The sequence below is a fragment of the Hyla sarda genome, chromosome 6, assembly GCF_029499605.1.
Source record: "Hyla sarda isolate aHylSar1 chromosome 6, aHylSar1.hap1, whole genome shotgun sequence".
NCBI classification, from domain to species: domain Eukaryota; kingdom Metazoa; phylum Chordata; class Amphibia; order Anura; family Hylidae; genus Hyla; species Hyla sarda.
Window position 1 is genome coordinate 38,125,378 of NC_079194.1, and position 20,682 is coordinate 38,146,059.

Below are 20,682 nucleotides of genomic sequence, written 5' to 3' on the forward strand. Positions count from 1 at the left end.
CAGACATTCCTCAACATCAGACCACAAGTATTGAGGATATGCATTAGCTAAAACTTAAAGGGGTTCTCCGGTGCTCAGACATCTTATCCCCTATCCAAAGGATAGGGGATAAGATGCCTGATCGCGGGAGTCCCGCCGCTGGGGACCCCCATGATCTTGCATGTGGCACCCCGTTTATAATCATCAGTCCCCGGAGCGTACTCGCTCCGGGTCTGATTACGGGCGACCACAGGGCCGACAGCGTGTGACGTCACGCCTCCGCCCCGGTGTGACATCACGCTCCGCCCCTCAATGCAAGCCTATGGGAGGGGGCGTGACAGCTGTCCTTTGGATAGGGGATAAGATGTCTAAGCACCGGAGAACATACTCAAAATTTTTTTTAAATCAAAGAAAAGGAAAGGTGTGCAAACAACACCATAAGCCACCTACACCACCAAGTATTGATGTGATGCAAATACCTCTATGTTACGGCGAGCGCTCCGGGTCCCCGCTCCTCCCCGGAGCGCTCGCAGCGTTTACCTTGTCGCAGCGTCCCGTCAGACCCGTTGACCGTGTGCGCTGCGCTAGTGTCTCTGGCGGGGATGCTACCCGACCTGTTCCCCGTTTGTTCAGTCCCGGCTCGCGTGGCCCCGCTCCCTAGGGCGCGCGCGCGCGCCGGCTCTCTGCGATTTAAAGGGCCAATGCGCCGCTGATTGCCGCCTGGCCCAATTAGTACTTTCACCTGTGCCCTAGCCTATATTACCTCACTTCCCCTTCCCAGCATCGCCGGATCTTGTTGCCATTGTGCCAGTGAAAGCGTTCCTTGTATGTCCCAAGCCAGTGTTCCAGACCTTCTGCCGTTGCCCCTGACTACGATCCTTGCTGCCTGCCCTGACCTTCTGCAACGTCCGACCTTGCTCTTGCCTAATCCCTTATCTAATCGCTTATCTCAGCCGTCAGTCGGGGTTGAGTCGCTATCGGGTGGAACGACCTGGGGGTTACCTGCCGCAGTAAGTCCATCCCGCTTTGCGGCGGGCTCTGGTGAATACCAGTAACCCCTTAGACTCCGTTCCCCTGGTACGGCCCACGTCATCACCCCACTGACACAGAGGATCCATCTCCAGTATCCTCACAGGACCCGGATCCTGACACTCTAGAAGGTGGAAGGGAACAACGTAGAGGTCTATGAATCACCTCAATACTTGGTGATGTAGGTGGCACATGGTGTTTTTTGCACACCTCTCTTTTGGTTTGATTTAAAAAAAATTGGGGGGCCATGCATTTTATCCCTAAGCATATTATTAAAAGTTAAGTTTTACGTAATGCATATCCTCAATAATGCACACTAACACTTTTACTAAAGAGACTGTTTTCTTCTGCCTACCTGCCTTAGCTACTATTAGCCACTATATGGTCTCCTCATGCTTCCGCCACCTCCAGGCTTTGTCATTCTGCCACTATATGGTCTCCTCATGCTACTGCAAATTCCATGCTGTGTCATTCAGCCACTATATGCTGCCGCCAACTCCCGGCTGTGTCATTCAGCAACTATATGGTCTCCTCATGCTGCTGCCACCTCCAGGCTGTGTCATTCAGCCACTATGTGGTCTCCTCATGCTGCCGACAACTCCAGGCTGTGTCATTCAGCAACTATATGGTCTCCTCATGTTGCCGCCAACTCCAGGCTTTGTCATTGAACCACTATATAGTCTTCTCATGCTGCCGCCACCTCCACGCTGTTTCATTCAGCCACTATATACTGCTGCCAACTCCACGATGTGTCATTCTGCCACTATGTGGTCTCCTCATGCCGCCTCCAACTCCAGGCTGTGTCATTCAGCAACTATATGGTCTCCTCATGCTGCCACCAACTCCAGGCTGTGTCATTGAACCACTATATGGTGTCCTCATGCTGCCGCCACCTCCACGATGTGTCATTCAGCCACTATATGCTGCAGCCAACTCCAGGCTGTGTCATTCAGCAACTATATGGTATCCTCATGCTGCTGCCACCTCCAGGCTGTGTCATTCAGCCACTATATGGTCTCCTCATGCTGCCGCCACCTCCAGGCTGTGTCATTCAGCCACTATGTGGTCTCTTCATGCTGCCGCCAACTCCAGGCTGTGTCATTCAGCCACTATGTGGTCTCCTCATACTGCCGCCACCTCCAGGCTATGTCATTCAGCCACTATGGTCTCCTCATGCTGCTGCCACCTCCAGGCTGTGTCATTCAGCCACTATGTGGTCTCCTCATGCTGCCACCAACTCCAGGCTATGTCATTCAGCCACTATATTGTCTCCTCATGCTGCCACCACCTCCAGGCTGTGTCATTCAGCCACTATATGGTCTCCTCATACTGCCGCAAACTCCAGGCTGTGTCATTCTGCCACTATATGCTGCCGCCAACTCCAGGCTGAGTAATTCAGCCACTTTATGTTCTCCTCATTCTGCTGCCAACTCCAGGCTGTGCTATTAAGCCACTATATGGTCTCCTCATGCTGCCACTAACTTCAGGCGGTCATTCAGCCACTATATGGTCTCTTCATACTGATGCCACCTCCAGGCTCTGCCATTGTGCCATTTTGCCACAGTGATTCTAATAATTCAGTAAACCAAAGGTAAAACCAGCTCACCCCCTATAGATTCCAGCCACGTCGTGGATCAACGTGGTCAATGCTGAGGCTGTATACAGAGAAAGAAGATATCCAGTGCAACAGCTCGAATGCTAGGAGTTTATTTAGAGCAGCAACACACAAGGAACAGGACAGCAGTGATGTGTTTCAATCTTAATCATTCTGAGACAGTAGTCACAGGTTTGGAATACCTATAAAGCGGAGGTGTTCCCATACACAGGTGCAACAGTTTCCTGTCGCACCTGGGAAAAGATACTCCCCCATCAGGTAACTCCATTACAAACAAGTGTATAATAAAAAGATTCCACAATTGACCGCACTGTTGCGGAATCGATTTGACCGCACTGGGTTTGCAAAATAAGCGGGTAACAATCTTTCCCGTTTCAGAGCACCCATGTAATCTTAGATCCAAGAAAGGGACCTCCCCAGCTTCCAAAGTAACCGTGAAGCGCAAATTTGCCTCATTGGCATTAAAATACTGGGAGAAGTCTTTAACCCCTTAAGGACGCAGCCCATTTTGGCTTAAGGATGCAGACAATTTTATTTTGACGTTTTCGTTTTTTCCTCCTCGCCTTCAAAAAATCATAACTCTTTTATATTTTCATCCACAGACTAGTATCCACAGGCTTGCTATTTGCGCGACCAGTTGTCCGTTGTAATGCCATCACTCACTTTACCATAAAATGTATGGCGCAACCAAAAAAATATTATCTGTGTTGTGAAATTAAAAAGAAAACCGCAATTTAGCAAAATTTGGAAGGCTTCATTTCCTACCATACAATTGTCACGATGCCGGCTGGCAGGTAGTGGATCCTCTGTGCCAGAGAGGGATGGCGAGGACCGCGCTAGTGGACCGGTTCTAAGCCACTACAGGTTTTCACCAGAGCCCGCCGCAAAGCGGGATGGTCTTGCTGCGGCGGTAGTGACCAGGTCGTATCCACTAGCAACGGCTCACCTCTCTGACTGCTGAAGATACTGAAGATAGGCGAGGTACAAAGGAGTAGGCAGTAGCAAGGTCGGACGTAGCAGAAGGTCGGGGGCAGGCGGCAAGGTTCGTAGTCAGGGGAGATAGCAAAGGTACTGGTACACAGACTATTAAACACACAATAACGCTTTCACTAGGCTCTAGGGCAACAAGATCCGGCAAGGGAGTGCAAGGGAGGAGACTAGATATAAGCAGGGAACAGGTGGGAACCAATTAAGCTAATTGGGCCAGGCACCAATCATTGGTGCACTGGCCCTTTAAGTCTCAGGGAGCTGGCGCGCGCGCCCTAGAGAGCGGAGCCGCGCGCGCCAGCACATGACCGCAGGAGACGGGAACGGGTAAGTGACCTGGGATGCGATTCGCGAGCGGGCGCGTCCCGCTGTGCGAATCGCATCCCCAACGGCCATGAGAGAGCAGCGCTCCCGGTCAGCGGGACTGACCGGGGAGCTGCAGGGAAAGAGACGCCGTGAGCGCTCCGGGGAGGAGCGGGGACCCGGAGCGCTAGGCGTAACAGTACCCCCCCCCTTAGGTCTCCCCTTCTCTTTATCGGGTAACTGCCTCCCCTGGGATGAGGACACCGGGAAAGGATGGAGGGATTCCTCAACGGCAGGCAGAACCGCAGGAGTAGGAATGGGGAGAGAGGGCAGAGGGCGGGACCTGGCACGGGGCAGTGTGACACCAGGAGGAGGGCCATGAGGGGACACAGAAGCTTGCCTGATGGAACTGGGAGGGGGGGAGGGGCATTTCCTGTGGCAGGCAGAGTCCTTAATGACCTTAGGGGGACCAGATACAGGAGGAACCACAGAGTTACGGCAAGGGTTACTGGGAACCGGTTTTAGACAGTTCTTGGAACAAGAGGACCCCCAACTCTTGATCTCCCCAGTGGACCAATCCAGGGTTGGGGAATGAAGTTGAAGCCAGGGAAGTCCAAGGAGAATTTCCGAGGTGCAATTGGGGAGGACCAAAAGTTCAATCCTCTCGTGGTGAGATCCGATGCTCATAAGAAGGGGCTCCGTGCGGAAACGTATGGTACAGTCCAACCTGGCTCCGTTGACCGCGGAGATGCGGAGTGGCTTGACAAGACGGGTCACCGGAATATGGAATTTATTCACAAAGGACTCCCGAATAAAATTTCCAGAAGCTCCAGAGTCCAGACAGGCCACGGCTGAGAGGGGAGAGCTGGCTGAAGTGGAAATCCGAACAGGTACCGTGAGACGTGGAGAAGCCGACTTGGCATCAAGAGACGCCACACCCACGAGAGCTGAGTGTGAGCGTGCGTTTCCCAGACGTGGAGGACGGATTGGGCAATCCACCAGAAAATGTTCAGTACTGGCACAGTACAAACAAAGATTCTCTTCCTTACGGCGATTCCTCTCTTCCAGGGTCAGGCGAGACCGATCCACTTGCATGGCCTCCTCGGCGGGAGGCCTAGGCGCAGATTGCAGTGGAGACTGTGGGAGAGGTGGCCAGAGATCTAAGTCTTTTTCCTGGCGGAGCTCTTGATGCCTCTCAGAAAAACGCATGTCAATGCGAGTGGCTAGATGAATGAGTTCATGCAGGCTAGCAGGAGTCTCTCGTGCGGCCAGAACATCTTTAATGTTGCTGGATAGGCCTTTTTTAAAGGTCGCGCAGAGAGCCTCATTATTCCAGGAAAGTTCAGAAGCAAGAGTACGGAATTGTATGGCGTACTCGCCAACGGAGGAATTACCCTGGACCAGGTTCAGCAGGGCAGTCTCAGCAGAAGAGGCTCGGGCAGGTTCCTCAAAGACACTTCGAATTTCCGAGAAGAAGGAGTGTACAGAGGCAGTGACGGGGTCATCACGGTCCCAGAGCGGTGTGGCCCATGACAGGGCTTTTCCAGACAGAAGGCTGACTACGAAAGCCACCTTAGACCTTTCAGTAGGAAACTGATCCGACATCATCTCCAGATGCAGGGAACATTGGGAAAGAAAGCCACGGCAAAACTTAGAGTCCCCATTAAATTTGTCCGGCAAAGACAGGCGGAGGCTAGGAGTGGCCACTCGCTGCGGAAGAGGTGCAGGAGCTGGCGGAGGAGATGGTTGCTGCTGCTGTAGCTGAGACTGAATCTGCTGTAGCTGCGACTGGAGTTGCTGAGTCATGGTGGTCAAGTACGACAGCTGGTGATCTTGTTGGGCAATCTGTCGGGCTTGCTGGGCGACCAGTGTGGGGAGGTCGGCGACAACAGGCAGAGGAACTTCAGCGGGATCCATGGCCGGATCTACTGTCACGATGCCGGCTGGCAGGTAGTGGATCCTCTGTGCCAGAGAGGGATGGCGAGGACCGCGCTAGTGGACCGGTTCTAAGCCACTACAGGTTTTCACCAGAGCCCGCCGCAAAGCGGGATGGTCTTGCTGCGGCGGTAGTGACCAGGTCGTATCCACTAGCAACGGCTCACCTCTCTGACTGCTGAAGATACTGAAGATAGGCGAGGTACAAAGGAGTAGGCAGTAGCAAGGTCGGACGTAGCAGAAGGTCGGGGGCAGGCGGCAAGGTTCGTAGTCAGGGGAGATAGCAAAGGTACTGGTACACAGACTATTAAACACACAATAACGCTTTCACTAGGCTCTAGGGCAACAAGATCCGGCAAGGGAGTGCAAGGGAGGAGACTAGATATAAGCAGGGAACAGGTGGGAACCAATTAAGCTAATTGGGCCAGGCACCAATCATTGGTGCACTGGCCCTTTAAGTCTCAGGGAGCTGGCGCGCGCGCGCCCTAGAGAGCGGAGCCGCGCGCGCCAGCACATGACCGCAGGAGACGGGAACGGGTAAGTGACCTGGGATGCGATTCGCGAGCGGGCGCGTCCCGCTGTGCGAATCGCATCCCCAACGGCCATGAGAGAGCAGCGCTCCCGGTCAGCGGGACTGACCGGGGAGCTGCAGGGAAAGAGACGCCGTGAGCGCTCCGGGGAGGAGCGGGGACCCGGAGCGCTAGGCGTAACAACAATTTATGGTAAAAATTACATGTGTTCTTTATTCTTTGGGTCAATTCTATTAAAACGATACCCATGATAACATACTTTTCTATTACTGTTGCGCTTAAAAAAATCGCAAACTTTTTAACCAAATTAGTACATTTAAAATCCCCCTATTTTGAATAACTGTAACTTTTTAATTTTTCCGTATAAGCAGCGGTATGAGGGCCCATTTTTTGGGCCGTGATCTTTACTTTTTATTGATACCATATTTGATTATATAAAACTTTTAATCCATTTTTTAGATATATTTATTATATCATTTTTTTTTGGAATAAAATGTTCTAAAAAAGCAGCTATTTTGTACTTTTTTTTTACGTTCAAGCCGTTCACCGTACAGTATCGTTAACATTTTATTTTATTAGTTCAGATATTTACGCACGCGGCGATACCAAATATGTATATAAAATATTTTTTTAACACTTTTTGGGGTGGTAATAGGGAAAATGGGACAATTTACGTTTTTATTGGGGGAGGGTTTTTTCACATATTTTTTACTTATTTTATTTTACTTTTTTTTACTTTTTACACTTTAATAGTCCCCATAGGGGACTATTTATAGCAATAATTCAATTGCTAATACTGTTCAGTGCTATGTATAGGACATAGGGCGGTCACGGCTAGATTGTGCTTTATTACGGAGTATAAGGATGTAACATCAGCAGTGACCCAAACCCAGTCAGGTTGCCACACCACATCTTCAAACACAGAGAGAACGTGGCCTGTATCCTTAATGTAGCCTGGCATCTCCCCAATCAACGGTTGTAACATGGAATCTACCCATGCACAGAGGCGTTCGTGAGGGAGGAGATGGATGGAGCGCAAGGGGGTGGGGGGCACTACCTTGTGGACTTTTGGAAGGGAGTGGAAGATGGTGGTCACAGGATATTGAACAAGAATATATTCGGCTTCTTTTACCGTAAAATGACCCCCATCAACTCCAAAGTCCAAAAGGCATTAAAGGTGTTTCTTGAATATAGCGGTGGGGTCACTTGACAAAGGTCTGTATGTAGTAGAATCACCAAGCATATCCATATTCAACTTGTGGTACAGACCCTTGCCAAAGATGACTATAGCCCCTCCCTTGTCAGCTTGTCAGATGACTAAGTCATTCGACTTGCTGAGATTTTGTAAGGCAGAGCGTTCTTCCTGGGTTAGGTTTTTATGTATATCCCTAGAGATGAGCGAACTTTTCAAAAATTCAATTCGGCCGATTTGCCGAATTTTCCGAAAAAGTTTGTTTCGATCTAAATTTTTTTGCAGAGAATCTGTATTAAAAAAGGCTATTTCTAGCCTACATACAGCCTCTATAGGGGTATAGAACACTTTGCTGTGTTCTAAAATGCATATGGAGTGTGCTGGGTTAGTGAAATAATACTGTTATTCAGAATAACATGCAGATTATCAGCTTTGCTTTTAGAATCACTGCCGCACAGCAGCACAATGACAGAGCCTGGTGGTGGCATCAGTGTCAGGAGACCATATAGTGAGTGAATGACACAGCGTGGAGGTGTTGGCAGCATGAGGACACCATATAGTGGCTGAATGACACAGTGTGGACATGTTGGCAGCATGAGGACACCATATAGTGGCTGAATGACACAATGTGGAGGTGTTGGCAGCATGAGGAGACCATATAGTGGCTGAATGGCACAGTGTGGAGGTGTTGGCAGCATGAGGACACCATATAGTGGCTGAATGACACAGTGTGGACATGTTGGCAGCATGAGGAGACCATATAGTGGCTAAATGACACAGCATGGAGGTGTTGGCAGCATGAGGAGACGATATAGTGGATGAATGGCACAGCCCGGAGATGCTAGCAGCATGAGTAGGCACCAGGCCTTCACAATCCCTAAGATTAAAAGATGAATTAAGAAATTTAAACCAAAGGTTTTGGATAGCGGGTACCACCTATGATAAAATTTGAATTTTCCATACCCAGGCCAAGCAGCGGCATCAGTAAACCATATATTGCCTGAATGACACAGGCTAGAGTTGGCTGATGCATGAGTACACACCAGGGCTTCACAATCCCTAAAAAAAAAATACAACAATTTTAGAAATTTTTGAAGAAGATTTTGGATAGCGGGTGCTACCTAGGAGAAAATGTAAAATTCCCAGACCCAGGCCCAGCAGCGGCATCAGTAAACCATATATTGCCTGAATGACACAGCCTGGTTTTGGCTGATGCACGACTACACAGCAGGTCCTCACAATCCCCCCCCCCCCAAAAGAAAAAAAACACCACAATTTTTGAAATTTTTGAAAAAGATTTTGGATAGTGGGTGCTACCTATGAGAAAATTTGAAATTCCCAGATCCAGGCCCCACAGCGGCATCAGTAAACCATATATTGCCTGAATGACACAGCCTGGAGTTGGCTGATGCATGAGTACACAGCAGGGCTTCACAATCTCCCCCCCCCCCCCCCAAACAACACCACAATTTTAGAATGTATAAAAAAAGATTTTGGATAGCGGGTGCTACCTATGAGAACATTTTAAATTCCCAGACCCAGGCTCCACAGCGGCATCGGTATACTATAGATTGCCTGAATGACACAGCCTGGAGTTGGCTGATGCTTGAGGAGACCATTAAAATGACTGATTTTTTTATTTGAAATTTAAATCAATCTTTGAGGGGCCGGGACCCCATCGTGTGGGTACGAAGGACCAAATCCAACAAGCCCCCACAGCAACATCATTAAACCATATATTGCCTGAATGACACAGCCTGGAGTTGGCTGATGCACGAGTACACAGCAGGGCTTCACAATCTCCCCCAAAAAACACCACAATTTTAGAAATTTTTAAAAAAGATTTTGGATTGCGGGTGCTACCTATGAGAAAATTTGAAATTCCCAGACCCAGGCCCAGCAGCGCCATCATTTTTTTATTTGAAATTTAGTAAAAAACTTTGAGTGTCCCGGACCCCAGCGTGTGTGAACGAAGGACCAAATCCAACAAGCCCCACAGGGCTCATGTGGCCGTGAGATGTAGGTGCAACGTCTCCAAGGCAAACCATGTGAAGAACAGCGTGACACCGCCGTGCCCTGCACACATGGTATGCTGAAGGGCCACTGAGACTTGTCCGGTCAGTGGAGGCTTAAGACACAGTGGAGGATGTGGAGGCAGAGTAACACACTGTCACAGGACCAACGGGCTGACAGAGTGTAGCAGGAAGCAGCATTGAGTACACACCAGGGCTTCAGAATCCCAAAGAAAAAACAACCATTTTTTAAATTTTTGAAGACATTTGGATAGCGGGTGCTACCTAGGAGAAAATTTGAAATTCCCAGACCCAGGCCCAGCAGCGCCATCAGTAAACCATATATTGCCTGAATGACACAGCCTGGAGTTGGCTGATGCATGAGTGTGCACCAAAGCTTCACAATCCCTAATAAAAAAGACAAACATTTTTGACGAAAATTTTTGACAAAATTTAGGACAGCGGGTGCTCTCTATATATTACCAGAATGATGCAGCCTGGAGTTGGCTGCAGCATGAGGAGACCATTGAAATGTATGATTTTTTTATTTGAAATTTAAATCAAAATTTGTTTCCCAGACAAAGGACCTAATCTCACAAGCACCCACAGGGCTTATGTGGCCGTGAGATGTAGGCGAAACGTCTCCATAGCCCTGACCGTCCATTTTTTGTTTTTGTACCTTTGTTTAAGAACAAGCGCATATCCAAGAGCCCAGAAGACTCTATAATGCAGGATGGTGTACCACCAAAAGACATTCTTCTCTAAAATAATTTTTTATGAAATAAAGAAGCAGAGTTCATCCCTCTCCATATTATTTTTGAAAATGTTAATTAAAAAATCACACGCAACAAGCGTTCAATGGTGTAATGGTTATTATTCTGGAAAATTCAAGTTTATTACTGTGAAAATTATCAGAAAATTTGAAAAAAAACACTACCCAAGAGTGTTTAATAACCTCATACATTGCACCATAAATGTTGAAATTTTAATTAAGCACGTGTGTATTTCAAAAATCCTAAAATTAAAGGCCCAAGCCCAGAAGCATCATGAAGTCAAGTAGTTCCTGAAAGACACAGGAGCAGTCAGGAGTAGGCATCAGCAGTACCCAAGAGGCTTTAATAACCCCTTACATTGCATGATCAATCGTGAGATTGAGCAATAACAGGTGTGTTATGCCCTCAGATGTCCGGGGCTGCACACGCGCTGCACTGAACAGACCAGCGTGTGTCTATCCTTCACCGACAGGTGCGGGTAACCCGCTGAGCCCCGTTCGTGATAGGGATTGCAATTATTTGCCAGGAAAGGAAAATCATAAGCTCGGGTTCATTAAGTCCCTGCCCTTTGTACACACCGCATGTCTCTACTACCGATTGGACGGTTTAGTGAGGTCCTCGCATTGGCCCCAGCGGGGTAGGAGAAGGCCCTGGCAGAGCGCCGAGAATTTAAAGATCATTGTTGAAATTTGCCTTAAGCATGTATTAGCTACTGCTAAACTTCCAAAAATTAAAGGCCCAAGGCCAGAAGCACCCGTGAGTCAACTAGTTCCTGAAAGACACAGGATGAGTCAGGAGCAGGCATTCACAGTACCCAAGAGGGTTTCATAACCCCTTACATTTAAAGATCAATGTTGACATTTGCATTAAGCATATATTTAGCTACTGCTAAACATCCAAAAATTAAAGGCCCAAGGCCAGAAGCGTCAGTAAGGCAAATAGTTCCTGAAAGACACAGGATGAGTCAGGAGCAGGCATTTGCAGTACCCAAGAGGGTTTCATAACCCTAATTGATAACCCAAGAGGGTTTCATAACCAGCCATAATTGGGAAGTGTTGGTGTAACAGCATGGCCAATCTACTCTGAGGCATCTGGCATTGGTGGCTGGAAATCCTGGCTGATCCATCCCTGAATCATCTTGACAAACGTCAGTCTCTCCACATTTTTAGTGGACAGACGAGTTCGCCTTGGGGTGACTATGGCCCCGGCCGCACTAAACACCCCCTCTGATGGCACACTACTGGCTGGGCAGGACAGCTTTTCCAGGGCAAACTCTACTAGTTGCGGCCATAAATCAAGTTTGGCTGCCCAGAAGTCCAGCGGATCTTCAATGGTTGTTGGCGTGGGCATGTTAAGGTATGCCACCACCTGCTGGTTCAGGTCCTGCTCCATGTCTACCTGCTGCTGATGAGTTGCTTCACTATGCGAAGAAAGGTGAAGAAAGCTACTCATCAGCGACTGTAGACTCAGGCTGCTGCTGATTGAGCTGGTACTGCTCCTGCTACCCCTCCCCTCCCCAGCAGCCATGGCAGTGGAAGGTGAGTGCAGAGGGCCCCCCCGAGTCAGACCTGCGAGTGGATGGACCATGTGGCCGATAGGAATCGGCCCACTGACTACGTAGACTCTCTCTGTAGTAGGTCAGTTTGTCCTCCCTCTCAGTGGGTGTAAAAAAGGCGAGGGTCTAATAAGGTGGAGATCCAGAAATCATCCCGCTGACGAATTGTGACAATTCGGGGGTCACTACGCAAGCAACTGAGCATGTATTGTGCCATTTGTGCCAGTGACTCGGAGGGACTACCTGCCTCCATCTCCACTGCATACTGGGTCTTCTGTCTCGCCTTCACCATAACCTTCCAGCTCCTCTGGCTTCTCCTGCTCCTCCTCTCCTGTCCGATGACTAGAAACACCGACCATCTCATCCAACCTAAACTGTGCTCCGCTCTGCCCCTCATCATCCTCCTCCTCCAGTTCAGCCCCCACAGGGCTCATGTAGCCTTGAGATGTAGGCGCAACGTCTCCATTGCCATGACCAACCATGGTTTCAATCATTTGTTGTAGGAAATGTAGGAGTGGAATTACGTTGTTCATGGCGTAATCCAGGCGACTTACAAATAATGTGGCTTCCTCAAAGGGCCTCAGCAAATGGCAGGTTTCACGTATGAGCTGCCACTGGTTCACATTGAAGTTACACAGGGGAGTATTCCTATCTGCTTGGATGATCAAGAAATCGGTGATGGCTTTTCTTTGTTCGTATAGTCTGTCCAACATATGGGGGGTGGAATTCCAACGTGTGGCAATGTCACAAATAAGGCTATGTTGTGGGATACCGTTCTGACGCTGCAGCTCAAGGAAGGTGTGCTTGGCGGTGTACGAGTGGCTGAAGTGCATGCACAGTTTCCTTGCCATTTTCAGGATGCTTTGCAAATGGGGTGAAGACTTGAGGAAGTGCTTGACAACCAGATTCAACACGTGTGCCATGCAGGGCGCATGTTTGACACTTCCTTGTCGCAGCGCGGACACAATGTTCTTCCCGTTGTCGGTCACCATGGTTCTCATTTCCAGATTTAGTGGAGTAAGCCATACTTGGATTTCTTTACAAATTAACTTTAGCAGTTCCTCTCCTGTGTGACTCCGTTCGCCAAGGCAAACCATGTGAAGAACAGCTTGACACCGCCGTGCCCTACACACATGGTACGATGAAGGGCCACTGAGATTTGGAAGTGCAGTGGAGGCCGAGGACACGGTGGAGGATGAGGAGCCGGCATCGCACACTGTAACAGGACCAACTGCCTGAGAGCAAGAGCGTGGAGGAGGAAGCGATGTGACCTGGCCAAGTTGCTGTTGTGGCTGTGCAGGAACCACATTTACCCAGTGGGCCGTAAAAGACAAGTATTGTCCCTGCCCGTAGTTACAGCTACAGACGTCAGCGCTGCCGTGCACTATTGAACACACCGACAGGCACAAGGACTGGCCCACCTTCTCTTGTACAAACTTATGCAGGGCTGGTACTGCCTTCTTTGCAAAGAAATGACGGCTTGGGACTCACCACCTCGGCTCGGCACAAGCCATCAATTCTCTGAAAGGTGCCGAGTCCACCACTTGAAAAGGGAGGGACTGCAACACCAGCCACTTGGACAGGAGCACATTCAACTTCTGTGCCGTTGGATGAGTGGGCGCATGCTGTTGTCTCTTGGACATGGCTTTGCCTATGGATTGTTGGCGGAATGGCTGACTAAAAGCGGGAGAAGCAGGAGCTACAGAATGAGGGTTTGACACACAGCTCCCTTCGGCTGAGGTGGTGGAGCCTTGGCTGGATGAAGGAGGGAGCGGATGGCCACTGGGTGATGCAGCAGGCTGATGTGATGAGTGTTCTATTTACCAATTCATGGAACCTACACAAGAATTTATACATCCTAGGGGAGGTATGGGGCGTCACTTACAGCATTACATCAAATGTAAAATGAAGAATGTACTATATGCCATTCTATGTCCCTGTGATCAGGTTTACATCGGTCAGACAAGAACTCAGGAAACGGATCCAGAAACATTTTTCCACAATTTCCCTGGCGGAGTGGGACTTCAAAAGTGACAGGACCATTACTTCAGTGGCAGCCCACTACAGAAAAAAACACAAAGGTAAGATTAAGGGAACAAGGATAGTGGGACTGGATAAAATTGTACGTGGGATACGAGGTGGGGATGTTTCAGGGCAGCTACTTAGACGAGAATCTAAATGGATTTTTGAAATGGACACGGTGGCGCCTAATGGCCAAAATGAGGAGCTTGCCTTTACCAGTTTTCTTGGTACATAAAATACAAAATAAAAACTAAAGTTCTTTTTTGCCCTTTTATTGTATTTTTTGTATACATTTTTTTTTTTTTACCCCTTTTCATACTTACACTATTCACACTATAATAGCACATTCATGACTTACATCGCACATTCACATATTCGCATTTATAGTTTGTTCACATCACCATCACATAACTCACACACATATATTTTTACAAACACATCATCATTACTCACAACCCTTTTATTTTTATTTTTTTCATTAAGTGTGTGTTTTTTTGTTTTTTCACGGATGTGGGGGAATTTTGAGTGTTGTGTTTATATATATATATATATATATATATATATATATATGTATATATATATATATATATATATATATATATATATATATATTCCCTTTATATATTATGATCTAATGAATATGTTGAAATGTGTTATTATAGGTAAATTTTCCTTAAAAATAAAAAAATCCTCTTTTCGGAGCATTAATCCCCTTGGAATGTATTGGGAGGTCTTCCATATCCATGAAACATGAGATGATGAAAGTATCAATAAGAATGAATACAAACTTGGACCTGGTCACCAACTTAGAATTTTTAATTTATATTTTTCTTTATATATTATTTATTTTTTTATTTTGTTTGTGTGTGGGTATACAGGGGTATTAGTAGGTCATGATTATGTCTTTTTGACATTCTCTGGAGATGCATCTCCAACACGTCTAGAGTGTATGTTTATGTATATGGGGTATATTATATATGAGTGGAGTTAAATTCTGTGATATAATTTGTGATTTTGTATATTTGTTTGTGTCACATAATATTTTATAATTTCTAATCTATTATCACTTAGAGCTTGGTCCCTTTTTTTTTGCTTTTATAGGGTAGGATTCACCCCACCTTCTTTCTAGAGGGTAACATTCACTTTTATAATCTTCTAATCTTTTGTTCTTAAAATGTATTATAAAGTGACTAGAAGAAGGGTTTAAAATTTAGGAGCAATATGTGATAATTGGTTGGCAGGTATCATAAGTTTATTCATAGCTGCAGGTTTTTTGTATTTAAAGGATGGGATAACCATGACTATTACCATTATTAATATTCTTTCTCAAAAAACCACCAGCACGAAATCAAGGTAATGCCCAGTTTGCTCGCTTATTTAAAATTTATCAACATAATCTTTGTTAGGCATTATATAGACCCTTTCCCTCCTCTCCCCCCCCCCTTTTTTCCTTTTTTAAATTTTTTTATAATTAATATTATTACATTTAAACATTTTTATCTTTTAATTTTTTATTTATTTATTCTTACATTTTATTTATTTATACTTATTTTTAATTTACATTCCTCATCACTATTATAATTTTGTTTGATTTATAATTCTTCATCTTTTTCTCACATTTTTTGATTTATTATTGTTTGATTTATTTTTCCTTTTTCAATTGAACTATGTTCAAAACGGACCAAAAAAATTATTCTTGGTCAAAATTCAGTTATTCTGCCAGATAGAATAGACAGTCTTGGAGATATCCCTTTCATTATCCACTTCAAGACACTCACATCATGTTCACTGTCCATTTTTCACAATGTGCGCATGATGTATACTATCCCACACAACTGTGCCATACAGACTATGCGTTTCCCACGCAGTGTACAATATTTAATAGACAAGCCTCACTATGGTCACAGTGGGGAAAGCTAAGCCTCACTTTCATCCCATGCTATGCTACCCAAGCCTCATTCTGGGTATGGCTTGGAGAGCCAAGCCTCTTTCTCATCATGACACTCCGGGAACCGGGTTAGACGCCATACAGGTAATATCACAGGTGTATATCATTTACTACAAGATAAAAGGGAGGGAGAGAGGTATATGGATCACTCCTGAGGAAGCCTTCCTAGTTGAAGGCGGAACACGTGGGGGTCTGTCGCCCCGTGTTTGGGATGAGGACATTCTGCCATTGCACCTTTGCTAGCTAGAGACGGTCATCTCTCTCATGTCACATGCACTTTATTAGGACTGGTATTTACCTTGATTTGACCTGCTAGCCATTAGGATAGTTGGATAGATGCATATCAGTTGGTATGCTCATATTTGGATAGTGTGGAATTGATTTCATCTTGATGTTATTACCTTTGTGAACGTTTTGTACTAACTGCATTATATATTTGAAACTGGTGTTACTCTCTATTCAGCAATTTTTGTGGCAGTATTGTCCTCTCCCTGAAGAGTGGGTCATTTACCCAGCACGGGGTGGGTGTAGTAGGGTTACATTCCTCCACCCAGAATTTATGTTTTTTTAATTGTTTTTAAATGTCTGTATACTTTCTTCTTTTTTTATATATTGAAATAAAAATGTTTTTTTGTATGGCACATACAGATTAAATAATTTATTGGTGTCATATAGCATCATATAGTTGCTAGCTTTCTCTTTTTTCTGATATAGTATGTGTATTTCAGTAACTTGCTTGCACCCAGGGGTGTGTATTTAGGCGGTGCCCGTTCTCTCCTTTTTTTTTTTTTTCTTAAAATTTTTAACACTGAATTTGTAATAATTCCTGCCAAAAAAAAACTATGGTTTTAAAATACTCACTGTACCCCCTAGCGAATACCTTGAGGGGTCTAGTTTTAAAATGGGGTAATTTAGGGGGTCCCTATGTTTAACCATCTTCAAATGTCTGCAAACCTTGCATAGCACATAAAAAAAGATGTACCGTATATACTTGAGTATAAGCCGACCCGAGTATAAGCCGAGGCCCCTAATTTCAACCCAAAATCCCAGGAAAAGTTATTGACTCGAGTATAAGCCTAGGGTGGGAAATACATCATCCCCCCCCCTGTCATCATCCAGACCCCCGTCATTAACATCCTCATCATCATCACCCTGTCATCATCCAGATCCTCATCTACATTACCTATCATCATCCCCACCCCCCTTCATCATCCCCTTGTCATCATCCCACACCCCCCCCTTCATCATCCCCTTGTCATCATCCCACAACCCCCCTTCATCATCCCCTTGTCATCATCCCCACCCCCCTTCATCATCCCTTTGTCATCATCCCACACACCACCTTCATCATCTCCTTGTCATCATCCGCCCTCAGTGGTCTTCAACCTGCGGACCTCCAGAGGTTTCAAAACTACAACTCCCAGCAAGCCCGGGCAGCCATCGGCTGTCCGGGCTTGCTGGGAGTTGTAGTTTTAAACCTCTGGAGGTCCGCAGGTTGAAGACCACTGCGACCTTCAACATCATCCAGCCCCCTCTCACCCCCTTTAGTTCTGTACAGTACTCGCCTCCGCTCGGCGCTGGTCCGGTGCTGCAGGACTGTCCGGTGGGGAGGTCGTCCGGTGGGATAGTGGTTCCGGGCTGCTATCTTCACCGGGGGCACCTCTCCTTCGCGCTTCGGGCCCAAAATAGAGGCGTTGCCTTGACGATGACGCAGAAGTATGTTGGTAATGAACGTACCTCTGCGTCGTCGTCAAGGCAACGTGACTATTCTGGGGCCGGGCCCGAAGCGCTTAGAAGAGGCCTCCCCAGTGAAGATAGCAGCCCGGAACCACTATCCCACCAGACGACCTCCTCTCCGGACAGTCCTGCAGCACCGGACCAGAGCCGAGCAGAGGCGAGTACTGTACAGAACTAAAGGGGGTGAGAGGGGGCTGGATGATGTCGAAGGCCGCAGTGGTCTTCAGCCTGCGGACCTCCAGAGGTTTCAAAACTACAACTCCCAGCAAGCCCGGACAGCCGATGGCTGCCCGGGCTTGCTGGGAGTTGTAGTTTTGAAACCTCTGGAGGTCCGCAGGTTGAAGACCACTGCGGGTGGAGAGTTCACTCGAGTATAAGCCGAGGGGGGTGTTTTCAGCACGAAAAATCGTGCTGAAAAACTCGGCTTATACTCGAGTATATACGGTACTTTTCAAATTTTTAAGATTTCAAGTAAAATTTTTAGGCTTCTAATTAATTTAAAATGTTAATTTAAAAAAAATGCTTTAAAAATAAAGTTGACATCTGAAAGTATAAGTTTCATAAACTATATGGTCAGTTAGTATAAATATGCTACCTATTAGTGTTAAAAAAGAAATGTCATGATTTTTTGCATTGTGTAAAAAAAAAAAAAAATCCAAATTATATTGGCTTACTTTTAAAATGTACATGAAGGACAGCTTGTGGCAAAGAAAGAATGATTGGCAAAACGTTGCCAGAGTTATTCTCTGATAAAGTCAGACATCGGCAATTTGAAAAAAACAGGCCTGGTCTTTAAGGGCTGTACAGACATAATTGTCTTGGTCCTTAAGGGGTTAAACTATATATTATTTACTTGCCTGGGTGTATTCACATTTGTAATATACATGTATGCATACGAATATATATGTTTATTTCCCTATTTACATATTATATTGAAAACATTTTATTATATGCATTGGTGTTTTAATATATGTGTAGTCTTTTCCGGTCATGTGACCGGAGGAGAGGAGAGGGATAGGTAGGAGGGGAATAGGTATTTGAACGTGCTCCACACTAGTTTATTGTACTTGAAAAAAGCCAGTCCGGCTTCGAAACAAGTTGTACTTTTAACAGTTTTTATGGCATTAAACTTATTTGCCAAGCACTGTATCCTCTAATTGTGGTGAGGCAGTGCACATTGGATCCTCCTTGCTTGGTGGAGTCTGGAGTTGAATTCCTTTCACCCATATAGTCTGCCCAATATTCTGAATTCTTATGAATAGTCCTTGTCCCTACCTAATGTAAAGGATAGCCTTATGCCTATTCCTATCTTATATGGGGGATAGCCCTATGCTTATCTCTATCTAATATAAAGGATAGCGTTATGCCTATCCCTAGCTTATATGAAAGGTAGCCTTATGCCTATTCCTATCTTATATGAAGGATAGCATTATCTCTATCCCATGCATGCTTAAAGGGGTACTCTGGTGAAAACATTTTTTCTTTTAAATCAACTGGTGCCAGAAAGTTAAACATATTTGTAAATTACTTCTATTAAAAAATCTTAATCCTTCCAGTACTTATTAGCTGCTGAATGCTACAGAGGAAATTCCTTTCTTTTTGGAACACTGATGGCATCACGACCACAGTGCTCTCTGCTGACATCTCTGTCCATTTTAGCAACCATGCATAGCAGATGCATAGCAGATGTATGCTGAGGGAAGCATGGTGGCTCAGTGGGTAGCACTGCTGCCTTGCAGTGCTGGGGCCTTGGGTTCAAATCCCACTAAGGACAACAATAAATAAATAAAGAGTTATTGTTATTATTATTATTATGACGTCATCAAAAAGCACTGTGCTCGTGATGTTATCAGAGAGAATTCCAAAAAGAAAATAATTTCCTCTGTAGTATTCAGCAGCTAATAAGTACAGGAAGGATTAAGATTTTTTAATAGAAGTAATTTATAAATCTGTTTAACTTTCTGGCACCAGTTGATTTAAAAGAAAAAAGGTTTTCACCGGAGTACCCCTTTAAACGCCTTCACTGTATTTGTAGCTACCACTTCTCTATTTACAGAAGTTGAGATTATCAACTATGAAACATTAGCTCTCACAACTATTTTGAACTTTTTAGGTGGATTTTTATATGTTATTTTTTATAAGGATTATTCACTTATACAGTTTCTTATTTATGTTATGTTTATATTATTAGTTAGGTATATGCATGCTGTACACTCGATTGGCAATCGCGGGATGCCGGGAAAATTCCGGCAATATATAAAAACGGGTCAGTCTGATGGTGCCTGATCAATTCAGTCTCCATCAGACTGACCCGTTTTTATATATTTAGCGCGGCTGCGGCGCAGTGCGGTCGGGCCGCGGCGGCCATCCATGCACACTACACTACACTAGCATACAAGGGCCTGATACTAGTATCAGGCCCTTGTATGCAGAGCAGCAGCGGCCGCATAGTGAAGGAGCTATAAGCTCCGGCTAGCATGGTGGAGCAGGAGCTGTCAGCTGTTCAGCTCCACCACTCCGTCACCTTTCTCACACGCTGCGGGCTGCAGCTGCTCCGTTCTTGAAGTGTCAGTGACAGCCGCAGTGACGCCATCCACGGCAGGCCTGCGCGATGACATCACACCATCGCGCCGGCGCCCGGAAATCACGTCCCCGCGGCTGTTACTGACACTTCAAGAATGGAGCAGCCGCAGCTCGCAGCGTGAGAAAGGTGACAGGTGTGAGAAGGGGGGAAGCAAATGATAAGTGAGGGGCACATGTCAGGGGGGCATTATATATAAGGGGCACATGGCAGAGGGGCATTATATGTGGGGGCAAATGACAGGACCCCCCCCCCTTGTCATGTGCCCATATAATGCCCCCTGTCATGTGCCCCTTATATATAATGTCCTGTGCCCCTCAGATATAATGCCCCATGTCCTGGTTCCCTCGCATATAATGCACCCTGAGGGGCACATGATAGACGGGCATTATATGTGAGGGGAACATGTCAGGGGGCATTATATGTGGGGGCACATGACAGGGGGCATTATAAGTGAGGGGAACATGTCAGGGGGGCATTATAT